Here is a 17,782-nt window from a genome sequence, read left to right on the forward strand (position 1 = left end):
GGCAGGGAGTCGACTGACCCATTTTTTTACAGGGAAGGACAATAAACATCTCTATATTAAAATATATATATAATACAGTCCCTATACGACCACACTATTTTTTATTTTTCATATGTATTATTATAAATAAGAAATACTGTGTGGGAATAATACTGAAATACAATTTTGTGTTTTATGAACATTATTCAGTGACCACAATCTCCCTTTGAAACCATTCAGAGTGATGAGGTCTTGATGAGAGGCTTGCTACTGAATGTTATGTAAAATAAAAAGGCGGTTTCAAATTCTGGAGGAAAAACACTCGCTGTAGCCCAAGCCAATTTACACTATGGGACATTCTTGCTTTCAAATTTTTCTAAATTTACAGAAAAGCGTGAAGAACTGTTCAACGTCTCTGGTGCCAGTCATTATAAAGTACGACGTAATGAAACAGTTTGCCTGCTTCTCTAGCATACTATTTCGATATCGTTGGGATTACATTGACATTTTAGTCATTTAGCGGATGCTCTTATCCAGAGCGACTTAGAGTTAGTGTATTCATCTTAAAATAGCTAGGTGGGACAACAACATATCACAGGCATAGAAAGTACATTTTGCCTCAATAAAGTAGCTGGGGGGGGGGGGGGGGGGGGGGGGGTCGAGGCGAGGAGGAGGATGGATTATTTAAGATACTGTTTGAAGAGGTATGGTTTCAGATGTTTTCACAAAATTGGCAGGGACTGCTGTCCTAGCTTCAGGGGGAAGCTGATTCCACCATTGGGGTGCCAGGACAAGGAATTGCTTGGACTGGGCTAAACGGGAGGGCCATGAGACCTGATGTGGCAGAATGGAGTGCTCTGGTTGGGATGTAGGGTTTGAGCATAGCCGGAAGGTAGGGAGGGGCAGTTCCTCTTGCTGCTCTGTAGGTAATAAGCACCATGGTTTTGTAGTGGATGCGAACTTCGACTGGAAGCCAGTGGAGTGTGCAGAGGAGCGGGGTGACATGAGAGAACTTGGGAAGGTTGAAAACCAGGCGGGCTGCATCATTCTAGATAAGTTGCAGGGGTTTGATGACACAGGCGGGGAACCCAGCCAACAGCGAGTTGCAGTAGTCCAGACAGGAGAGGACAAGTGCCTGGATTAGGACCTGCACCGCTTACTGTGTAATGTAGGGTCGTACTCTATGGATGTTGTACAGCATGAACCTGCAGGAGCGAGTCACTGCTTTGATGTTTGCAGAGAATGACAGGGTGTAGTCCAGGGTTACGCCAAGGTTCTTTGCACTCAGGGAGGGCGACACTGTGGAGGTGTCAACCGTGATGGAGAGGTCTTTGAATGGGCAGGCACTCCCCAGGGGAAAGAGCAGCTCCGTCTTGTTGAGGTTGAGCTTGAGGTGGTTGGCCGACATCCAAGTTGATATATCTGTCAGGCACGCAGAGATACGTGTCGCCACCTGGGTGTCAGAAGGGGGGGAAGGAGAAAAGTAGTATCATCCGCATAGCAATGATAGGAGAGACCATGTAGAGCCGAGTGACTTGGTGTGTAGAGAGAAGAGGAGAGAGCCTAGAACTGAGTCCTGACGGACACCAGTACTGAGAGTACGTGGTGCAGAGTCTGATCATCTCCACATCCCCTGGTAGGAGTGGCCTGCCAGGTAGGATGCAACCAAGAGTGTGCAGAGCCTGAGATGTCCAGCCCTGAGAGGGTGGAAAGGAGGATCTGATAATTGTCAAAGGCTTTGATAAGTGCCTTTGATAAGTGTCAAAAGCAGTGGATAGATTAAAGAAGAGGAGAACAAAGGAGAGAGAGTCAGCTTTGGCAGTGTGGAGAGCCTCTGCGACACAGACGAGCAGTCTCGGTTGAGTGACCCATCTTGAAGCCTGACTAGTTAGGGTCAAGAAGATCGTTCTGAGAGACATAACGGGAAAGTTGATCAGAGACAGTACACTCAAGTGTTTTGGAAAGAAAAGAAAGAAGGGATACAGGTCTATAGTTTTTGACGTCAGATAAGTCGAGTGTTGGTTTCTTGAGGAGGGGAGCAACTCGGGCCATTTGAAGTCGGAGGCGACCCAGCCAGTGGTCAGGGATGAGTTGATTAGGAAAGTGCGGAGTGGGAAAAGGTCTCCAGGTCTGGAGAAGAGAGGAGGGAATGGGGTTGAGCAGGTAGCTTGTCAGGCAGCCAGACCTCACTAGTTGCAGGATGTCATCTTGGATGCGGGCCAGTCAGCCATTCTTTAATTACAGGTAACCTAAAGCCATTTCCAGCATATTGGTCCAATTCACTCAGAATGGGAGGCAGCATGCATTGGACATGAAATAGATTTCTGATTTAAAATTCAAGTAATCAATGAAGTAATACATTTTGTTGGTCAGTTCCATCTACATTTTACAAAAAAATTAAGGCCTACCTTTTACTTTTTGTGAAATATTTGTAAGTGCTCACTCATTTCTGTAATGTCTGAATCTTAGTCACATTGGGTCAATACAATTGTGTTTACTTTAGATGACTACTGCTAACTACTACACTTTAGACACACTTCCTCCCTCTTGCCCTCGCTGTGTGTGTGTGTGTGTGTGTGTGTGTGTGTGTGTGTGTGTGTGTGTGTGTGTGTGTGTGTGTGTGTGTGTGTGTGTGGTGTGTGTGTGTGCACACGTGCGCGCAGGTGCTTGCGTGAGAGAGAGACAGAAAGACAGAAAGACAGAGAGGGAGAGAGAGACATTGAAATTCACTGACAGCTTCAACTCAGGGACTGTTCCCCTTCGGTAGAGCAATGTCTGCTTCCTGCCACAGGAGGGCAGTGCTTTTCACAAAGTTCCTAAAGTTTTCAAATACAAGTGAGGAAATTAAAATGGTATCTATTTATCACCATAAATGACTGTGTTGACAATCACTATACACCTCACTGTGGTTAGAGCGTTGGACTTGTAACCCGAAAGGTTGCAAGATTGAATCCCCGAGCTGGCAAGGTAATAATCTGTCGTTCTGCCCCTGAACAAGGCATTTAACCCACTGTTCCTAGGCCGTCATTGAAAATAAGAATTTGTTCTTAACTGACTTGCCTAGTTAAATAAAGGTCAAATAAAAATTGACTACCTGGTTTCGATACCCATTCAGTCACAGGTCCAGTAGGGTCTAATCACTGCAATGAGCCATGCTGTCCTTCATCTCTCCTTGTGTGTTGTTTTTCGCTCTATGAACAGGCAGAAAGTGAGCCGTGTGCTGCAGGTTTTGGATGAGACCCAGCCAACCAGGCCATGGTGTGCCACTATGTCTGTAAGGGTATATGTTTGGCCTCCACAAGGTCAGAGACTGGCTCTAAAGCTGAGGCATCACCTGTGGCTATGCTAGGGTTAGGTTGGGTTGCCAACTGGGATCAAACTCCTTCTGGTATGTCATCAAACTCCTTCTGGTATGTCATCAAAGTCCTTCAGGCTTTAACACTGTGTACATTTGACAGTATTCATTTCAGTCTGGCGTTAGAAAAAATCTCCCAGAATAGCTCCACTGCTCCCTGGGAGGTAAAGGGGTAAAGGTCATTTCCAGGAGACTTGGAAACCCTATTCAGAGTGAAACGTCTAAATCTGCTGGTTTACAAGGGCCAGCCTGAGTCAAGGTGCTGGTCAGATGATCTGATCTACAAATCACTTAAACTTCTAAACAACTGGGGGTTGACTGGTCGTTATTATGGAAAGATTAGCTAATCTCAACAACGCTTACCTCTAGCATTCCTTAGAGAACAAGCAGAATGACTTATGAATGAACTTGACTCTATGTAACCCTAACCACATCCTCATTTAGTGAAGTAGTAGTACACCATGTCTATAGTAAGCCGAATAAAAGTCTGGAGTCACTGAAAAGGTTCTTGTGGTTTCACTTTGTGGCTGGATAGTTTATATAAAGCAAAAACAACCAGTTCACTTTATTTATCTACAAGTCGCTGTCACAGAGAGAGACTGTCTAGGAACCATATTTGGTGTGCTGATTTGAGATCTGACTGGGTGCCTAATTATCGTGATAGTGCGGAATGCATTACTCTCTGCTATCACTATGCAGCCAGCCATTGATGCAGATTTATTTCAGTGCTAGAACAAGAGCATAGAACAGCCAGTACAGAGTTTGTTTTTGGAAACACACACATTTATATACATAGATATACAGACACATACATGCACATACACAAAGCATACACTCACTACTACTAAATGTTTGAACTACCAGTCAGACATTCCATAAGCACACGTTCCCCTCATTCCCACTCTCACTGAAACATTCTTTCTTTCATACTCTCTCTCCCTCTCCGCACACACGCAGGCCCGCACACACACACAGTAATTATGTAATGGCTCTGGAGAGAGAGGTGAAGTATTTTGGCTGTGGATCATGCTCCACATGCAGCATCAAGACATTTCCTGGTTGTGGTTAAGTTATCGGCTGCTAAGTCTGAGCTCAATGATGAATGGGACTTAATTTGGCAGACTATGGGAGAACACTCTCAATTTATAGTGTCTAATGCTCAACACCCCCTCCCTCTCTCCTGCCATATAGATGGTGTCAGGTGGTCACCACTGACACAAGTGCCAACAAAGCAAAGATATTTAACAGTGCAGTGATCTAACCTCCTGTTTCTGAGGGCTCACTAGTCTAGTAAAGCTTTGGATGCTTTCGGCATTGTCTAAGGTAAAAAAAGGTGAAGGTGTGTGTTCCTTCACACTTTACATGATATGCGGGTTATATGCTAGGCAGTGCTTAACTGACTGAAATAGGTGGGGATAATCATTTTGAGTGCCGGTACTCTCTATATTTAGGTGCAGGAACTCCACAACACTTTTGAGCTAATATTCTGTAAGAGGTGCAGACACTTAAGCAGTAGAACCATTTGAGGTGCTGGTACTTAGTTCTGGTGAGTTCCTGCCTGGGTCAAGCACTGGTTATATGTGTGTCAGTAGTTCAGTTGATATGATATAGAGGGTTATATGTGTCAGTAGTTCAGTTGATATGATATAGAGGGTTATATGTGTCAGTAGTTCTGTTGATATGATAGAGGGTTATATTTGTCAGTAGTTCAGTTGATATGATATAGAGGGTTATATTTGTCAGTAGTTCTGTTGATATGATATAGAGGATTATATTTGTCAGTAGATATGATATAGAGGATTATATGTGTCAGTAGATATGATATAGAGGGTTATATGTGTCAGTAGTTCTGTTGATATGATAGAGGGTTATATTTGTCAGTAGTTCAGTTGATATGATATAGAGGGTTATATTTGTCAGTAGATATGATATAGAGGATTATATGTGTCAGTAGATATGATATAGAGGGTTATATGTGTCAGTAGTTCAGTTGATATGATATAGAGGGTTATATGTGTCAGTAGTTCTGTTGATATGATAGAGGGTTATATTTGTCAGTAGTTCAGTTGATGTGATATAGAGGGTTATATTTGTCAGTAGATATGATATAGAGGATTATATGTGTGTCAGTAGTTCTGTTGATATGATATAGAGAGTTATATGTGTCAGTAGATATGATATAGAGGATTATATGTGTCAGTAGATATGATATAGAGGGTTATATGTGTCAGTAGTTCAGTTGATATGATATAGAGGGTTATATGTGTCAGTAGTTCTGTTGATATGATAGAGGGTTATATTTGTCAGTAGTTCAGTTGATATGATATAGAGGGTTATATTTGTCAGTAGATATGATATAGAGGATTATATGTGTGTCAGTAGTTCTGTTGATATGATATAGAGAGTTATATGTGTCAGTAGATATGATATAGAGGATTATATGTGTCAGTAGATATGATATAGAGGGTTATATGTGTCAGTAGTTCAGTTGATATGATATAGAGGGTTATATGTGTCAGTAGTTCTGTTGATATGATATAGAGGATTATATTTATTTACATTTTATTTATTTATTTAACTAGGCAAGTCAGTTAAGAACAAATTATTACTTTCAATGACAGCCTAGGAACAGTGGGTTAACTGTCTTGTTCAGAGGCAGAACAACAGATTTTTACCTTGTCAGCTCAGGGATTCGATCTAGCAACCTTTCGGTTAGTAGTCCAATGCTCTAACCACTAGGCTACCTGCCACCCCACATTTATGTTAGTAGTTCAGTTGATGTTATATGAAGGGTTATACTTACAGTACCAGTCAACAGTTTGGACACACCTACTCATTCCAAGGTTTTTCTTTATTTTTACTATTTTCTAAATTGTAGAATAATAGTGAAGACATCAACACTATGAAATAACACATTTGGAATCATGTAGTAACCAAAAAGTGTTAAACAAACCAAAATATATTTAATATTTGAGATTCTTCAAAGTAGCCACACTTTGCCTTGATGACAGCTTTTAACACTCTTGGAGTCCTTGGAAGGTAGGTAGGGGGGGGGGGGGGGGGGGGGGGGGTGTCCAGCAGGTGTACATAGCAGGTGTTTGAGCTCTTGGGAGGCAGGTTATTTAAGGATAACGTGTCTTGTTGAGAGAGAGTGAAGTGGCAGGCTATTTAAGGATGCAGTGTTAATGTGAGGGTCTGTCTGTGGCAGGTGTGTGTGTGGAGGATATGAGTCAGCTGATTACGCCGTTCCACATGGTCTTGCTGACCTTGCAGAATTCCTCTTAAACTCAATCCAGATAATTGCAGTCGCTTTGCCAATTAACAAACAAACAACAGGATTGATATCTTGGATCAGAATCAAGTAATGTGTCTTTGATTGTTTTATTTTCGGATGTACTCAAGTGGATTAGAGAATGTCTGTGTGCTGTAGTAGAAGGGTTATTATCCCACTAGGCCGGTGGGAGGAGTTATAGGAGGACTGGCTGGAATAGAATGGAGTCAAACGTGTGGTTTCTATGTTTGATACTGTTCCATTTATTCCATTCCAGCCATTACAATGAGTCCGTCCTCCAATAGCTCCCCCCACCAGCCTCCTCTGCCTGAGTATAACCATCTGTTTCTGGACCTCACAGCAGCCTTTTTCACTCATTCTCTCGTTAGCATTGGATTGGGCCAATGCTTTAAACTGTATCCAATAGGTGGAGGGAACAACTGCAGACATCAGGAAGGAGGAGACTCAAGATTGGAATCTGCATAGAGGAATTTAAAACACATAATTCCTTTTATATTTGGGACCTGTTACAGCACTTTTCAAAAACACATCCATTCTTCCTCCCTTCCCTGGAAGTAATCACTAAGCAATCAGCATGATTGGATAAGCCTTGCTTTCACCAAACCAATCGTGATCAGTGACTCCAAGTAATTTAGAAAGGAAGGATGCATAAAAAAATGAACAGGGCTCGATTCCACTCTAGCAGCTCGCATCACATCCTGTTTAAGATGGTATCAAAACGCATCCCTCCCACAAAACACTGCCACCAGATGCACAATGCCCTCAAGGCCCTATAGAAGTGTTAGCATGTAGAAAAAAGCAGAGGGAAAAGCTCTCTGTGACATTTTCTAAAGAGGCTGGTTGCAGCCTCAAGGCTGAGTGACACTGTTGAAGCACCGCATGGCTGTTTAATAGAGCAGTGTAAAGCATCCACAGCTGACCAGACAGTGTGTGTGTGTGTGTGTGTGTCTCATTAGACTAAAGTGGTTTCCTCTCCCATCAGCATTCATATGAAGGCACACTGGGTATATGTGAAATCTTTCATCTCCCTCTTGACTATATTATAAGATTCCATGCTCAAGTGTAAGGATAAATGAAAGGAGATAGGGAGCTATTTTGAGTATTGAGCTGCATCCTGGGTGATGTCAGACCTGAACAGGATGGCAGGTGAGTAGAAGGGGCAGATAATTACTACTCATTGATCAGAATACCTGAAAGTTCTACAGCTGTGCCATCAATTGGAAAGCTGCCGCGGTCATCCCCCTCTTCAAAGGGGAAGACATTCTAGACCCAAACTGCTACAGACCTATATCTATCCTACCTTGCCTTCCTAAGGTCTTCGAAAGCCAAGTTAACAAACAGATCACCGACCATTTCGAATCCCACCGTACCTTCTCCGCTATGCAATCTGGTTTCCGAGCTGGTCATGGGTGCACCTCAGCCACCCTAAAGGTCCTAAACGATATCATAACCGCCATCAATAAGAGACAATACTGTGCAGCCGTTTTCATCGACCTGGCCAAGGCTTTAGACTCTGTCAATCACCACATTCTCATCGGCAGACTCAACAGCCTTGGTTTCCCAAATGACTGCCTCGCCTGGTTCACCAACTACTTCTCAGACAGAGTTCAGTGTGTCAAATCGGAGGGCCTGTTGTCCGGACCTCTGGCAGTCTCCATGGGGGTGCCACAGGGTTCAATTCCCAGGCCGACTCTCTTCTCTGTATACATCAATGATGTCACTCTTGTTGCTGGTGATTTTCTGATCCACCTCTACGCAGACGACACCATTCTGTATACCTCTGGCCCTTCTTTGGACACTGTGTTAACAACCCTCCAGACGAGCTTCAATGCCATACAACTCTCCTTCCGTGGCCTCCAACTGCTCTTAAATGCAAGTAAAACTAAATGCATGCTCTTCAACCGATTGCTGCCCACACCTGCCCGGCCATCCAGCATCACTACTCTGTAAATACCTAGGTGTCTGGTTAGACTGTAAACTCTCCTTCCAGACTCACATTAAGCATCTCCAATCCAAAATTAAATCTAGAATCAGCTTCCTATTTCGCAACAAAGCATCCTTCACTCATGCTCCAAACATACTCTCGTAAAACTGACTATCCTACCGATCCTTGACTGATGTCATTTACAAAATAGCCTCCAACACTCTACTCAACAAATTGGATGCAGTCTATCACAGTGCCATCCGTTTTGGTCACCAAAGCCCCATATACTATCCACTACTGCGACCTGTATGCTCTCGTTGGCTGGCCCTCGCTTCATATTTGTCGCCAAACCCACTGGCTCCAGGTCATCTATAAGTCTTTGCTAGGTAAAGCCCCGCCTTATCTCAGCTCAATGGTCACCATAGCAGCACCCACCTGTAGCATGCACTCCAGCAGGTATATTTCACTGGTCACCCCCAAAGCCAATTCCTCTGCCTTTCCTTACAGTTCTCTGACACCAATGACTGGAACGAACTGCAAAAATCACTGAATCTGGAGACTCATATCTCCCTCACTAACTTTAAGCAGCAGCTCACAGATCACTGCACCTGTACATAGCCCATCTGTAAATAGCCCATCCAACTACCGCATCCCCATGCTGTTATTTATTTTATTTATTTTGCTCCTTTGCACCCAAGTATCTCTACTTGCACACTCATCTTCTGCACATCTATCACTCCAGTGTTTAATTGCTATATTGTAATTATTTCACCACTATGGCCTGTTTATTGCCTTACCTCCCTTATCCTACCTCATTTGCGCACACTGTATATATACTTTTCTATTGTATTATTGACTGTATATTTGTTTATTCCATGTGTAACTCTGTGTTGTTGTTTGTGTTGCACTGCTTTGCTTTATCTTGGCCAGGTCGCAGTTGTAAATGAGAACTTGTTCTCAACTAGCCTACCTGGTTAAATAAAGGTGAAATAAAAAATAAAATAAAAAAATAAAAAATCGAGAGCATCCTGACTAGTTGCATCACCGCCTGGTATGGCAACTGCTCCGCATCCGACCGTAAGGCGCTACAGAGGGTAGTGTGTACAGCCCAGTACATCACTGGGGCCAAGCTTCCTGCCATCTAGGACCTATACACTAGGAGGTGTCAGAGGAAGGCCCAAAAACTTGTCAAAGACTCCAGTCACTCAATTCACAAACTGTTTTCTCTGCTGCCTCACGGCAAGTGGTACCGGAGCGCCAAGTCTAGGGTCCAAAACACTCCTTAACAGCTTCTACTCCCAAGCCATAACCCCGCTGAACAACTAATCAAATGGCCACCTGGACTATTTGCATTGCCCCCCCTCCCTTGTTTTCACACTGCTGCTACTCGCTGTTTATTATCAATGCATAGTCACTTTACTCCTACCTACATGTACAAGTTACTTAGAATAACGTGTACCCCCGCACATTGGCTCGGTACCGGTACCCCCTGTATATAGCCTCGTTATTTAAATTTTATTGTGTTACTTTTTATTTATTTTTTACTTTAGTTCATTTAGTAAATATTTTTATAACCAACAATGCAGGTTTAAGAAAATAGAGTTAAGTGCTTGTAAGTGAGCATTTCATGGTAAAGTCTACACCTGTTCTATTCGCCGCATGTGACAAATAAATACAATTTGAAGGTAGAATCTCCCAGTGTGTCGGTTTATGTGCTTGTCACCATACAATAGGCCTTCCTTCCTACTGATGCTAAGGACTTTCAGTTTGATGTTTTACACATCAGATTGCTGCTTGTGTCTGAGATTGAAGTTTGGGACATATTACTAAAATAAAATACAATTTTATTGGTCCCACTCACATATTTAGCAGATGTTATTGTGGGTGTAGCGAGATGCTTGTGTTCCTAGTTCCAACAATGCAGTCGTATTTAACAATTCACAACAATACACACATCTCAAAGTAAAAGAATGGCATTAAGAAATATATAAATATTAGGACAAGCAATGTCAGAGTGGCATTGACTAGTATACAGTACAATAAGGTATATACACATATGAAATGAGTAAAACAGTATGTAAACATTATTAAAGTGACCAGTGTTTCCATGTCTATGCACATAGGGCAACAGCCTCTAATGTGCAGGATTGAGTAACCGGGTGGTAGCCAGCTAGTGACAGTGACTATGTTCAGGGCAGGGTACTGGGATGGCTATTTCAGTCTGATGGCCTTGAGATTGAAGCTGTTTTTCAGTCTTTCGGTCCCAGCTTTGATGCACCTGTACTGACCTTGCCTTTTGGATGATAACGGGGTAAACAGCCCGCGACTCGGGTGGTTGATGTCCTTGATGATATTTTTTGCCTTCCTGTGGCATTGGGTGCTGTCGGTGTCCTGGAGGGCAGGCGGTGTGCCCCTGGCGATGCGATGGGAAGACCATACCATCCTCTGGAGAGCCCTGTGGTTGCGGGTGGTGGGGTTGCCGCACCAGGCGGTGATACAGTCCGACAAGGATGCTCTCAATGGTGCATATAAAAGTTTGTGAGGGTCTTAGGGGCCAAGCCAAATTTATTCAGCCTCCTGAGGTTGAGAAGGCGCTTTTGGGCCTTTTACACCACATTGTCTGTGTGGGTGGACCATTTCAGACTGTCAGTGATATGTACACCGAAAATTGTGAAGCTTTTCACCTTCTCCACTGTGGTCCTGTCGATGTGGATGGGGGCGTGCTCCCTCTGCTATCTCATGAAGTCCACAATCAGCTCCTTCATTTTGTTGACGTTGAGAGAGAGGTTATTTTCCCGGCACCACTCTGCCGGGGCCATTACCTCCTCCCTGTATTCTGTCTCGTCATTGTTGGTAATCAGCAATGGTGGAAAAAGTATCCAATTGTCATACTTGAGTAAAAGTAAAGATACCTAAATAGAAAATGACTCAAGTAAAAGTGAAAATCCTACTTGAGTAAAAGTCCAAAATTATTTATTTATATATTCCTTTTATTAGCAAACCAGACAGCACGCTTTTCTTGTTTTTTAAATTTATGGATAGCCAGTGGCACACTCCAACACTCAGACATAATTTACAAACAAAGCATTTTTGTTTAATGAGTCCGCCAGATCAGATGCAGTAGGGATGACCAGAGATTTTCGTGAATTAGACCATTTTCCTGTCCTGCTAAGCATTCGAAATATAATGAGTACTTTTGGGTGTCAGGGAAAATGTATAGAGTAAAAGTACATTATTTTCATTAGGAATGTAGTGACGTAAAAGCAAAAGTTGTCAAAAATATAAATAGTAAAATACAGATACCCCCAAAAAAGACTTAAGTAGTACTCTAAAGTATTTTTACTTAAGTACTTTACACGACTGGTAAATCAGGCCTACTACTGTGGTGTCTTCTGCAAACTTGATGATTGAGTTGGAGGTGTGCGTGGTCATGCAGCCATCGGTGAACAGGGAGTACAGGAGGGGGCTGAGCACGCACCCTTGTGGGGCACCTGTGTTGAGGATCAGCTTTGTGGAGGTGTTGTTTCCTACCTTCACCATCTGGGGGCGGCCTGTCAGGAAGTCCAGGACCCAGTTTCTCAGGACTGAGTTCAGACCCCAGCCCCCGAGCTTAATGATAAGCTTGGAGGGTACTAGTGTGTTGAAGGCTGAGCTGTAGTCAATGAACAGCATTCTGACATAGGTATTCCCCTTGACCAGATGGGATAGGGCAGTGTGGAGTGCGATGGATATTGCATCGTCTGTGGATCTATTGGGGCGGTATGCAAGTTGAAGAGGGTCTAGGGTGTCAGGTAAGGTGGGGGTGGTATGATCCTTAACTATCCTCTCAATGCACGGTTTGTTGTTTTGAAAGTTTTCAACATCTCTGAACAAGTGTTCTATTTAAAAAGTTTGGTTACTAGCTACCTTTAGAATTTTGATCCCGTGACGCGGTTACCATCAGTTGCTGGGACCACTAATATCTGTCCAGGGATCAGATGGATGATGGACTCAACTAGCAAAAGAATGGACAATCTGAGTCGAGATGTCCAGGACCTTTTAAGAACAGTTTGCAGTTCTCCCAAAGAGAGGTGGATGTCCTGAAAGAGACTTGCAGCAAGATGACAACAAACTAAGTCCACGGGAGCTGACATAAGCACTGTCTGTGAATCATTATTAACAAAGACTGGGAAAACAGACTATCTAGAGCCCTCAAACTCAACTCTGGACCTCAAAGCCAGTTCCACTGTGTTATTTCATTGTTCCCCTCCCTCTAATCAGGGACTGATTTAGACCTGGCTCTGATTAATGATCAGGTAGAACAGAAAACCAGCAGGCTCCGGAACTTGTAGGGTAAGAGTTGAATACCCCTGATCAGAAGGGACAATCCATTAGGAATAACATCGTTGTGGATGGCATACCAGTCTTCGAGAACTGAGCCAAGTCTAAAGAGAATGTAAAATAAAGGATCACTGAAAAGCTGCAGATGGATCATAGGAAGATTGAGGTGGAGCCACGCCCACAGGTCTGGAAAACCTGTAACCAGCCCAGGTGACAGACCCAGGCCGATAGTGACCAAGTTCCTCAGATTTAAGGGTAAAGGAAAATATGGCTGTTATGGAAAGCGCCAATAACTTGTAGAGGAACCAACATCTTCCTTAACGAGGACTACTTATTATCCAGTAACTGGAAGCTTATTATCCTAGCAATGAAAGCTGCCAGAAAGCATGAGGACATTGCTTCCAGTTACTTCCGCTATGACTGGGAGGAGTGAGAGGGCTTAGTTCCAAAGGCTGGGCCTAAAATAGTGTACAAGAGATCATACATACGTTTTGTACTGATTCCTATGTTGAAGATGCAAAAAATATGTGTTGGTCTGATGTGTGTAATGAGGAGCATCTAGACGCTGCACTTGATGTGTTTATTAAATTGTTTCTTACAGTTATTAATAAGCATGAACCTATTAAGAAACTAACTGTTAAGGACCTGTGTATTGATGTGGAATTGAAAAGCTGTATGGTGGGACAAGGCAAACAGAGTGGTGAATAAGTCTGGCTGCACATCTGATTGGCAAACTTACTGTAAATTGAGACATTATGTGACTAAACTGAACAAAATAAATTGTGTTATGAAACCAAGATAAATGACAAAGTATACTTTAAATAAAATGATGGCCAGAAAGGTTCATCTCCATCTTTCATTGAATCAGATGGCTCATTTATCACAAAGTCTTTTGATGTTGCCAATTATTTAATGACTATTTCATTAGCAAAGTAGGCAAACTTAGGCATGAAATGCCAACAACAAACTGTGAGCCATCATTTTCATGCATAAAATACCTAACAATTAAAGCAATGCATTGTCATTTGGAATTCTGTAAAGTTAGTGTGGGCGAGGTGGAATAATTATTGTTGTCCATCAATAATCAGAAACCAACTGGTATTGGTTTTGACAAACTTAGATGGAACGCTACTGAGGATGGTAGCAGACTAAATTGTCACTCCTATTTGTCATATTTTATCTGAGTCTGGAGAAAACATTTTGTCCTCAGACCTGGAGGGAAGCCAAAGTCATTCCGCTACCCAAGAATGGTAAAGCACCCTTTAATGGTTCTAACAGCCAACCAATCAGCTTGCTGCCGACTCTTAGCACAGTTTTGGGAAAAAACGGTGTTTGACCAGATACAGTACAATGCTATTTCTCTGTAAACAAATTAATAAAAGACTTTCAGCATGCTTATATGGAAGGGCACTCAGCATGTACTGCACTGTCACAAATGATTGATGATTGGTCTAAATACATTTATAATAAGAAGATTGTGGAAGCTATACTGTTAGATTTCAGTGCAGCCTTTGATATTATTTTGCAAAACCGATTGTTGAAAATGGCTTTTCAGCCTTTTCCATATCGTGGATTTAGCGCCATCTACACTGAACAAAAATATAATCGCAACATGCAACAATTTCAAAGGTTTTACTGAGTTACAGTTCATCTAAGGAAATCAGTCAATTGAATTAAATTCATCAGGCCCTAATCTATGGATTTCACATGAATGGGAATACAGATATGCATCTGTTGGTCACAGATACCTTGAAAAATAAGGTAGGGCCGTGGATCAGAAAACCAGTCAGAATCTGGTGTGACCACCATTTGCACCATGCAGTGTGACACATCTCCTTCGCAGAGAGTTGATCATTCTGTTGATTGAGGCCCGTGGAATGTTGTCCCACTCCTTATCAATGGCTGTGCGAAGTTGCTGGATATTGGCGGAAACTGGAACACGCTGATGTCCATGTCAATCCAGAGCAATCAAACATGCCCAATGGGTGACATGTCTGGTGAGTATGCAGGCCATGGAAGAACTGGGACATTTTCAGCTTCCAGGAATTGTGTACAGATCCTTGAGACATGGGGCCGGGATCTCCAACGTGCCAGTGGCCATCGAAGGTGAGCATTTGCCCACTGAAGTCGGTTACGATGCCGAACTGCAGTCAGGTCAAGACCATGGTGAGGATGACGCGCACGCTGATGAGCTTCCCTGAGACGGTTTTTGACAGTTTGTGCAGAAATTCTTTGGTTGTGCAAATCCACAATTTCATCAGCTGTCCAGCTGTCCATTTTCATGGCTGGTCTCAGACAATCCAGCAGGTGAAGAAGCCGGATGTGGAGGTCCTGAGCTGGCGTGGTCTCTAAAACAACATTGGATGTGGCTTATGATAGAGACAATAACATTCAATTCTCTAGCAACAGTTCTGGAGACATTCCTGCAGTCAGCAAGTCAACTGCACGCTCCCTCAACTTGAGACATCTGTGGCATTGTGTTGTGTGACAACTACATTTTAGTGGCCTTTTATTGTCCCCAGTACAAGGTGCACCTGTGTAATGATCATGCTGTTTAATCAGATTCTTGATATGCCACACCTGTCAGGTGGATGGATTATTTTGGCAAATGAGAAATGCTCACTAACAAATAAACACATTTCTGCACAACATTTGAGAGAAATAAGCTTTTTTTGCATATGAAACATTTTTGGAATCTTTTATTTCAGCTCATGAAACATGGGACTAACACTGTACATGTTGCATTTATATTTTTGTTCAGTATAATAGAACACAGAGGGTTTTCTTTAATAATGGGAGCTTCTCTAATGCTAAACATGTAAATTGTGGTATACCGCAGAGCAGCTCTCGTGACCATCTACTCTTTTCTATTTTTACTAATGACCTGCCACTGGCATTAAAACAAAGCCTGTGTGTCTGTATGCTGAGTATTCAACCCTATACGCGTCAGCAACTACAGCTATTAAAATCACTGCCACCCTAAACAAAGAGTTGCCAGTAATAAACCAGGCCTGAACCTCTAAAACTAAGAGCATTTTATTTGGTACCGTACAAATCCTCCTCTAAATTCTAGACCTCAGCTGAATCTGATAATGAATAATGTCCCTATTAAGCAAGTTAATGAGACTACATTACTTGGTGTTACCTTGGATTGTAAACTGTCATGGTCAAAACCATATTGATTCAATGGTTGTAAAGACAAAGCAAGTCCCGCAGGCTATAGTTTTAGTTTATGATCTTGATTATTGCCCAGTCATATGGTTAGGTGCTGCAAAGAAGGACCTAGAAAAACTGCAGCTGGCCCAGAACAGAACGACATGTCTTGCTCTTCACTGTAATCAGAGTGCAAATATCAATACTATGCATGCCCGTCTCTTTTGACTAAAAGTAGAGCAGAGACTGACTCCTTCGCTTCTTGTTATAAGAAACGTGTTGAAAATTCAAAATTGTTTGCATAGTCATCTTAAATACAGCTCACACACACAGCTCACACACACAGCTCACACACACAGCTCACACACACACACACACACACACACACACACACACACACACACACACACACACACACACACACACACACACACACACACACACACACACACACACACACACACACACACACACACACACACACACACACCACCAGGGGTCATTTCAGTCCCCAAATCCAGAAAAAAATCTAGAAAACATACAGTATTATAGAGCTATGATTGCATAGAACTCCCTTCTATCTCAGATTGCTTGTGAACAGAATACCTTGTTTAAAACAACTGATAAAGCAACACCTCATAGCACAACACCTCTCCCCTATTTGACCTAGATAGTGTGAGTGTATGTACTGATATGTAAGCTATGTGTGACGTTTAACTTTATGTAGTTCGGTCCTTGAGCTGTTCTGGTCTATTAATGTTCTGTATTATGTCATGTTGTCTAGACCCCAGGAAGAGTAGCTGCTGCTTTTGGAACAGCTAATGGGGATCTAATAAAAGACCAGATTGAAGGACCCAACACTGAAAACAGTTATCCTTTCACTGAGTTCAGCATGCCAGTTCCTTATTCTATACAAAGACACAAACTAGAGGTATACAAATACAACCTTGAAGGGGGGTTAGAGATTCAGAAAATAAAATATTTTGTATTAACCAGAATTCCGTAGCGGTGTGTCTTGTGGCCTCCCGAGAGGCGCAGTGGTCTAAGGCATTGCATTTCAGTGCTAGCTGTGCCACTAGAGATTCTGGGTTCGAGTCCAGGCTCTGTTGCAGCTGGCTGCGACCGGGAGACTCATGTTGCGGCGCACAATTGGCCCAGTGTCGTCCGGGTTAGGGGAGGGTTTGGCCGGCAGGGATGTCCTTGTCCCATCGCGCACTAGTGACTCCTGTGGTGGGCCGGGCGCAGTGCACACTGACACGGTTGCCAGGTGGACTGTGTTTCCTCCGACACATTGGTGAGGCTGGCTTCCAGGTTAAGTGGCAGTGCGGCTTGGTTGGGTTGTGTTTCAGGGGACGCACGGCTCTCGACCTTTGCCTCTCCCGAGTCCGTACGGGAGTTGCAGCGATGAGACAAGACCAACTCCAGTTGGATACCATGAAATTGGGGAGAAAAAGGGGTAAAAAATAAATATATAAATACACAAATAAAAATAAGGTGTGTTTTGTAACAACTGCTGCTATGTTAATGGTAGTGTTGGAGTTGGGTTAATGTGTGTGTGTGTGTGTGTGTGTGTGTGTGTGTGTGTGTGTGTGTGTGTGTGTGTGTGTGTGTGTGTGTGTGTGTGTGTGTGTGTGTGTGTGTATAGCTGTTTCATAGGTAGGCTTGAATGAAGCTGTCATGTGATGAACATCATTAACACTTTTATTAGTCACCCCAGTGAACACAACAAACATCCCCTTTACCAATATTGTGTGATTGT

This window comes from Salvelinus fontinalis, chromosome 27 (assembly GCF_029448725.1).
Source record: "Salvelinus fontinalis isolate EN_2023a chromosome 27, ASM2944872v1, whole genome shotgun sequence".
Taxonomy (NCBI): Eukaryota; Metazoa; Chordata; class Actinopteri; order Salmoniformes; family Salmonidae; genus Salvelinus; species Salvelinus fontinalis.